Source organism: Eretmochelys imbricata, chromosome 8 (assembly GCF_965152235.1).
Source record: "Eretmochelys imbricata isolate rEreImb1 chromosome 8, rEreImb1.hap1, whole genome shotgun sequence".
NCBI classification, from domain to species: domain Eukaryota; kingdom Metazoa; phylum Chordata; order Testudines; family Cheloniidae; genus Eretmochelys; species Eretmochelys imbricata.
The window spans coordinates 38,959,881-38,968,264 of record NC_135579.1 but is presented as its reverse complement, the minus strand read 5'-3'; positions in this window follow the sequence as shown (position 1 = coordinate 38,968,264).

Here is an 8,384-nt window from a genome sequence, read left to right as displayed (position 1 = left end):
GGGGAAGCCAGACCAGGTGGTCTGGACCGAGCAGTGCCAGAGGGCTCTCTGTGCGCTGAAGGAGGCTCTGGTCAGTGGCCCACTTCTGGTAACCCCAGACTTTGACAAGCCCTTTATGGTGTTCACCGACGCCTCAGACATGGGGCTGGATGCAGTGTTAATGCAGGCTGATGAAAAGGAGGAGAGACATCCCATCGTGTACTTGAGCAAGAAGTTGTTACCTCGGGATCAAAACTATGCGGCCATAGAGAGGGAATGCCTGGCTATGGTATGGGCCCTTAAGAAACTAGAGCCATATCTATTTGGGCAACATTTCACTGTGTACACTGACCACTCCCCCTAAGCTGGCTACACCAGATGAAAGGAGCCAATGCCAAGCTCCTGAGGTGGAGCCTGCTCCTGCAGGATTACTATATGGAGGTGGTCTATGTGAAGGGGAGTGCCAATGTGATAGCTGATGCGTTGTCCCAGAGAGGGGGGCCTGAACTTCACCAGATCACTGGTTAGAGTGACCCCACTCAGTTCAGTCTCGAAGGGGGGAGTATTGACCTGGTAATATTGCTTGGGAGTTTTACTGGTTTTGGTGCTGGATGGTGGTGGGATATCAGGGTGTGAATTCATTTGTGGGATGACACTTGAGCATGTAATCTGAGCCCAGGATGGGGTTGGGGCCAGGTGACACCTTCTGCCCATGACACTGAACAAAGGCTGGCGGAGGAGCCAGGGGGTGTGGCTGGGGGGAGATTGCTTGAGGGGGTTTCAGTTTAGAACTGGCTGGGGAAACAGAGGGAGACCCAGAAGCAGGGTCTGGGCTCCCTACCCGCCAAGATGGACCTGACTGAGGGGTCCTGTTTTCTGTACCTACAAGCTCTGTTTTGGACTGCGTTCCTGTCATCCAATAAACCTTCTGTTTTACTGGCTGGCTGAGAGTCACAGTGAACTGCAAGAAGTTGGGGGGTGCAGGGCCCTGACTCCCCCACACTCTGTTACATCAAGGTCGAGCAACCAGTTAGGAGGAGCAAGGGAGATGGTGGGAGAGGGGGGAAGAGGCATAAAAAACACTAAAAGCCAAAAAAAAGCCTGTATTGGCCAAAATACAACCTTGTTCATTACCCCTCTCATGGAATATAAAAAAGGTGGGACAAAGACCCCAGGCTCACCACCCTTCAAAACGGAACATAACCATAAGTTGTAAAAGGTGTGACTAGGTATGTGCACTGCAGGTATATTTGGGCCTGGTAAGAAGAAGGAGGTGGGAATGGGGACACAAGCAAGGCTCTGCAGCATCAGAGCTGGGAAAGGGGACATGGGGTAAATGCTCTGTGGGGAGTCAGAGCTAGGAACGGAACACTGGTGTAACCCTTCTGCCTGTCAGAGTTGGCAGCAACAAGGGCCGCGTTCAGTATCTAGGGTTTTCATTCCAATAACACAATGCAAAACTGGCTCGAGCCCTGGGACAAATATATACCACCCCCGCTGGGCGCCTCCAAGAGGCAATACTTCCCCTCTCGCAAGCACAAAGTCTGAGTGTAGCAAAAAGCCTTTTAATAACAGAGAGAAACAATGTGGCATTATGTTGGGGAACTACCACCAACAGGATTCATATCACAACCCATGAGCAAAAAACCCACCCCAAGCAAATTGCGGCGTGTCCTTTCCCTTTGGTTCTTGAGTCCAGCAACCCAAAATCACCCAAAGTCCCAACAGTCCAACAACCCAAAAGCCTCTGTCCCTGGTCAGGGCAGCCCTAGAGTTTGAAAGTTTATCTGCAGAGTTTTACCTCCCAACCTGGGTGGAGATTGGGGTGGGGAGGGGTCACCTCTCCATGGGGCTCCACTCTGCCAGCTGCCCCATGAGCTGCTCTAGGCATCCGACAAACTGCTCTACTCCACCAGCCGCTCTGCTTGCCATCCCACAAACTGCAATGCTCTGCTCTGCCCTGCCAGCCGACCCGCAAACTGCTCTACCATATATCTTCAGGCTCCCCCACTACTTAACACAACACTTCTGATTCCAGCTCTTAGTAAGTTTAGCTCTTTTGTGATTTCAGCTTGCAGTAGGGGAACCTCAGTGCTGGTGTACCATTAGCCCAAAGTGAATTCAGCTCAGCAGCCTGTAACTAGACTCCTAATAGAATCAAAATTAGCTCTGATATTCCACAGTGGAGAAAAGAGGAAGTGCAATTACCCTATAAGGCCCTCACCAGGACCCCATTCCACCAACTATTAATACTTACTCCCAACCTCTCTCAATTCACAGAAAATTGGAACCCGTGTCCCTTGCCTAGCAAGTGCTATTTAGTTGATGGCGAGTCCCTCCATCATAACAAAAGGCCAGGTGCAGTTCCACTGTCCTTGATTCACATAATCAGGGTAATAACAATTTATTCTTCCTGCCCCAATAACAGAGACACTGGGGATCCCACAGCAGCCAAAGTGACCATTTGGGCAGCTATGGCCTCATTCTAGGTGGGGTGGATGTTCCTATGCAAATGAGATCAGTCCCTGAAGTTCTTTTCCACAACTTGCTACACCTCACCACCAGATGTCAGGGTGGAGCTCATCCTGACTCTGCTTACACTGGAAAACAAATTCTGCCAGCATGTAGCGCTATGGATGTGCTTGCTTGGAACTAACCCCAATAAACATTGCATTGCCTGCACTTCAGAGTTCTGATCTTCTGCTTTCTGTTTGCGTGACAAGAACCAAGGGAGGGGGTGAAGGGAAAGCCCTCTAACAGTGGCACATCAGCAAAGACAATGGATCATGGAAGAGCTTAGCCTTCCTGTGAACATTTCAGCCAGACTATGAGTAATGGCTGCTATTACTCAACAAGGCATGCAAGGGCATGTGACCAGACCACATGACACTGAACTCCATTTTGGTACCTGTATTTTTCCACAAACTGGGCTGGGAACTTAGCTTGGAACAAAGGGTTCCCGCCATATGGATAAAAACTATATAAAGTGGGGAGTGACATCATCTTGTGGACTCATCCCCCACAAAAGAGAACTCCTGGAAACACTTGAGGAACAAAGACTCAACTGGGAGAAGTGCTGGTCCTAGGCTAAAGACATTTCTATGGAAACTTAGTAGACTGCTTATATCATCAGTCAGGGTTAGAAATTGCTAATCTGAATCCTATTTATCTAGTACGTTAGGCTTAGTTTGCATTTTTATATATTTGCTAGGTAATCTGCTTTGATCTGTTTGCTATCACTTAAAATCTATCTTTTTGTAGTTAATAAACTTGTTTTATCTTAACTAGTGTGTCTTTAAGTGAAGTGTCTGAGAAAAATCTCAGCTTGCTTAACAGAGGCTTGGTGCATATCTTTCACACATTGAGGGAAAAGTGAAATATATTAATGAGCTTGCAATGTACAGATCCCAGTGCAGTGCAAGACAGTATAAGTCTGGGTATATACTACAGCAAGGAGGCAAGGCTGGAGAGCTGGGAAATTGGCTGTTGTCTCCTGATTGTCCTTGAATGACTTAGGTAAAGCACTCACCTAGCTCAAGTGGGTGTGTGGCACCACCTGCTGTCATGTTGGGTCATAACAGGGCGTGGAGAGGCTGGCTGAATCACCGGCAGAGCAGTGTGACAAGGGCCAACCTAGTTGGCTGGTTAGGGGGCACAGCGGTTCCCACAGCTCCCAGACTGCACCTGTCACAAGGTCCATCAATGGTTATTAGCCAAAATGGTCAGGGATACAACCCTCTTCTCCGGGTGTCCCTAAACCTATGACTGCCAGAAGCTGTAACTGAACAACATGGGATGGATCACTCAATTTTCCTCTTCAGAAGCCCCTAGCACCAGCCACTGTCAGAAGACAGGATACTGGGCTAGATGGACCTTTGGTCTGACCCAGTATGGCCATTCTTATGTAAGAACCTGTCAAAGTCAGATTCAGGACTCACATAATTCGTCAGACCACTCTGTTTATTAGCAAAGCGTTTTGCCAATGCACCCAGATACATGAGCCCCTCTCTGAGGCTCAAGCTAACTTATTTATACAAATAAGCCAAAGCCAATTTAACATAAGAGACAAAAGGAAGCAGAAACTGACAAATATACATACATGTCTTATTTGCATACTAACGTTTATCAATCTCCTAGCTCAGTAGGAGCTCTAAGTTAATTAGTTTGAGGACCCATTGTCTCACACTCCTTAACGTTTCTCTTCCTGACAACTATATTTCAACAAACCCTTCAAGTAGCATTTCTTTAATGAATTATAATTTCAATATAATTCATTCTACTTTCACAATCCCTCCTTTTGGTCAAGCTACTGGCCAGCTTAATCCTGTAGAGTCACAAATTTTAGCAAACTTATTCTTAAGTACACCATTTCCTCTTTCAACTGCACCTGCACTCTGTGGGTGGTAGGGACAGTGCAACAGGTGTTTGATATGCAATATACAGTCCAAGTGTTGAACAAGTTGTCCAGTAAAATGTGTACCCTGATCACTGGACAGAGTAGCAGGAATTCCCTTGTCAGGCATAATATCATTTAACAAACATTTGGCAACAGACAGTGAGTCAGCCTTGCGACAAGGAAAGGCTTCAATCCAACCAGAGAATAAACATACCATAACCAATATAAATTCATATTGTTGACACTTAGGCATTTGTACAAAATCAAGTTGCCAATTCAATAACGGTGCTTGAGGCAGGCCCCGGAACCTCTGGGCCACTTTTACAGGTTTACCAATATTATGGCTTTGGCAAATGGTACAGGCTGCACAGTGGCGGGCTGCAAAAGAGCTAAAATGGGGGGGCCCACCATCCTGTCTTAGTTACAGCAGAGACCATCCCCTCCTTTCTGACATGCGAAACACCATGTAGCAGGGCGGCCAGAGACGGGTAGAGTGAAAAGGGGCCTACAAAGGCGCCAGTAGGCGAGCGCCAAAAAGAATCGGGATGTAGAGAGCAACCTTGGGCAACCCAGGATTCTTTCTCGGTTTCTGGGGCAGAGTCTTGGAGCGGGGTGAGGTCAGTGAGGGACAAGGAGGGTAAGAGGAGAGCGGAGAGCAAGGAAATCAGACATTTCGACTAGGCGTGCTGCAGCAGCCACAGCACACAGGCAGAGGGGTAAGCCTTGGGCAACAGGGTCTAAAGTGGCAGAGAAATAAGCCACTGGGCGGTTCTTTTCTCCGTGCATCTGAGTGAGAACTCCAAGTGCACACCTAGATTGTTCATGGCAGAAAAGGGTAAAAGGCTTAGAATAGTCAGGCAGCCCTAAGGCAGGGGCAGAAGCCAAACCCTGTTTGAGGGAAACAAAGGCAGAATTGGCCTCAGGGGGCCACGGCATAGGGTCAGGCACAGAGAATCAAGTGAGTTCCTGGAGAAGTTTTGCAAGGGAGGCATATTGGGGAATCCATTGTCTGCAAAATCCAGCCATGCCTAAAAACTTCCGGACCTGGCGTGGGGAACAGGGTCGGGGAAAGCTAATGATAGCTTGGTCGCGGGTGGGAGAAAGTGCACGGGAACCCTGGGAGAGGAGAAAGCCAAGGTATGTGACAGAAGCTTGACAGAGTTGTAGTTTAGAGCGAGAAGCTTTGTGACCCTTATTTGCTAGGGCAGTAAGGAGCACTAAAGAGTCAGTTTCAGAGGCAGACAATGAAGGGGAACAGAGGAGTAGATCATCTACATATTGGACTAGTGTGGACCTGGACGGGAAAACAAGGTCAGCAAGGTCTTGGGCTAATGCTTGGGAAAAATATGACAGGCTTTCAGTATACCCCTGGGGCAGTGTGGTCCATGTGTACTGTTGTCCCTTGTAAGAAAAGGCAAACAGGAACTGGGAGTCAGGGTGAACCGGGACAGAAAAGAAAGCAGAGCACAAATCAACAACAGTAAAATGAGTTGCATCTGGTGGGATAGAAACCAGAATCTTTGAGAGGGGCAAGTTTTGATTCTGTCCACCTATGATTTGCCTCTTTCCACCACTGTATGAATTTCAATATAATTCATTCTACTTTCACAAACCTATGCATCTCCACCCTTCGTGGTCTCACCTGTTTCCATACTGCATACCATCAAAGGAGCTGAGTTTTTGGAAAGTGTAGGGGACAACTTCCTGGTGCAAGTGCTGGAGGATCCAACTAGGGGCAGAGCCCTTCTTGACCTGCTGCTCACAAACAGGGAAGAATTAGCAGGGGAAGCAAAATGGATGGGAACCTGGGAGGCAGTGACCATAAGATGGTCGAGTTCAGGATCCTGACACAAGGAAGAAAGGAGAGCAGCAGAAAAGCAGAAGGACTTCAGAAAAGCAGACTTTGACTCCCTCAGGGAACTGATAAGCAGGATCCCCTGGGAGAATAACATGAGGGGGAAAGGAGTCCAGGAGACCTGGCTGTATTTTAAAGAATCCTTATTGAGGTTGCAGGAACAAACCATCACGATGTATAGAAAGAATAGTAAATATGGCAGGTAACCAGCTTGGCTTAACAGTGAAATCCTTGCTGATCTTAAACGCAAAAAAGAAGCTTACAAGAAGTGGAAGATTGGACAAATGACCAGGGAGGAGTATAAATACATTGCTCAGGCATGCAGGAGTGAAATCAAAAAGGCCAAATCACACTTGGAGTTGCAGCTTGTTAAGGGTAACAAGAAGGGTTTCTACAGGTATGTTAGCAACAAGAAGGTGGTCAGGGAAAGTGTGGGACCCTTACTGAATGGGGGAGGCAACCTAATGACAGAGGATGTGGAAAAAGCTAATGTATTCAATGCTTTTTTAGCCTCCATCTTCACGAAAAAGGTCAGCTCCCAGACTACTGCACTGGGCAGCACAGCACGGGGAGGAGGTGACCAGCCCTCTGTGGAGAAAGAAGTGGTTCAGGACTATTTAGAAAAGCTAGATGAGCACAAGTCCATGAGGCCGGATGTGCTGCATCCAAGGGTGCTAAAGGACTTGGCAGATGTGATTGCAGAGCCATTGGCCATTATCTTTGAAAACTCATGGTGATCGGGGGAGGCCCCAGATGACCGGAAAAAGGCTAATGTAGTGCCCATTTTTAAAAAAGGGAAGAAGGAGGATCTGGGGAACCACTGGTCAGTCAGCCTCATCTCAGTCCCTGGAAAAATCATGGAGCAGGTGCTCAAGGAATCGATTCTGAAGCACTTAGAGGAGAGGAAAGTGATCAGGAACACTCAGCATGGATTCACCAAGGACAAGTCATGCCTGACTAATCTAATTGCCTTCTATGACGAGATAACTGGCTCTGTGGATGAGGGGAAAGCAGTGGACGTGTTATTTCTTGACTTTAGCAAAGCTTTTGATATTATCTTCCACAGTATTCTTGCCAGCAAGTTAAAGAAGTATGGGCTGGATGAATGGACTATAAAGTGGATAAAAGCTGGCTAGATCGTCGGGCTCAGCGGGTAGCGATCAATGGCTCCATGTCTAGTTGGCAGCCGGTATCAAGCGGAGTGCCCCAAGGGTCGGTCCTGGGTCCGGTTTTGTTCAATATCTTCATTAATGATCTGGAGGATGGCATGGATTGCACCCTCAGCAAGTTTGCAGATGACACTAAACTGGGAGGAGTGGTAGATATGCTGGAGGGTAGGGATAGGATACAGAGGGCCCTAGACAAATTAGAGGATTGGGCCAAAAGAAATCTGATGAGGTTCAACAAGGACAAGTGCAGAGTCCTGCGCTTAGGATGGAAGAATGCCGTGCACCGCTACAGACTAGGGACCGGATGGCTAGGCAGCAGTTCTGCAGAAAAGGACCTAGGGGTTACAGTGAACGAGAAGCTGGATATGAGTCAACAGTGTGTCCTTGTTGCCAAGAAGGCTAACAGCATTTTGGGCTGTGTAAGTAGGAGCATTGGCAGCAGATTGAGGGACATGATCGTTCTTCTCTATTTGGTATTGGTGAGGCCTCATGTGCAGTACTGCGTCCAGTTTTGGGCCCCACACTACAGAAAGGATGTGGACAAATTGGAAAGAGTCCAGCAGAGGGCAACAACGATTAGGGGGCTGAGGCACATGACTTATGAAGAGAGGCTGCGGGAACTGGGCTTATTTAGTCTGCAGAAGAGAAGAATGAGGGGAGATGATAACAGCCTTCAACTAACTGCACGGGAGGTTCCAAAGAGGATGGATCTAGACTGTTCTCAGTGGTAGCAGATGGCAGAACAAGGAGTAATGGTCTAAAGTTGCAGTAGGGGAAATTTAGGTTGGATATTATGCAAAACTTTTTCACTAGGAGGGTGGTGAAGCACTGGAATGCGTTACCTAGGCAGGTGGTGGAATCTCCTTCCTTAGATGTTTTTAAGGTCAGGCTTGACCAAGCCCTGGCTGGGATGATTTAGTTGGAGATTGGTCCTGCTTTGAGCAGGAGATTGGACTAGATGACCTCCTGAGGTCCCTTCCAACCC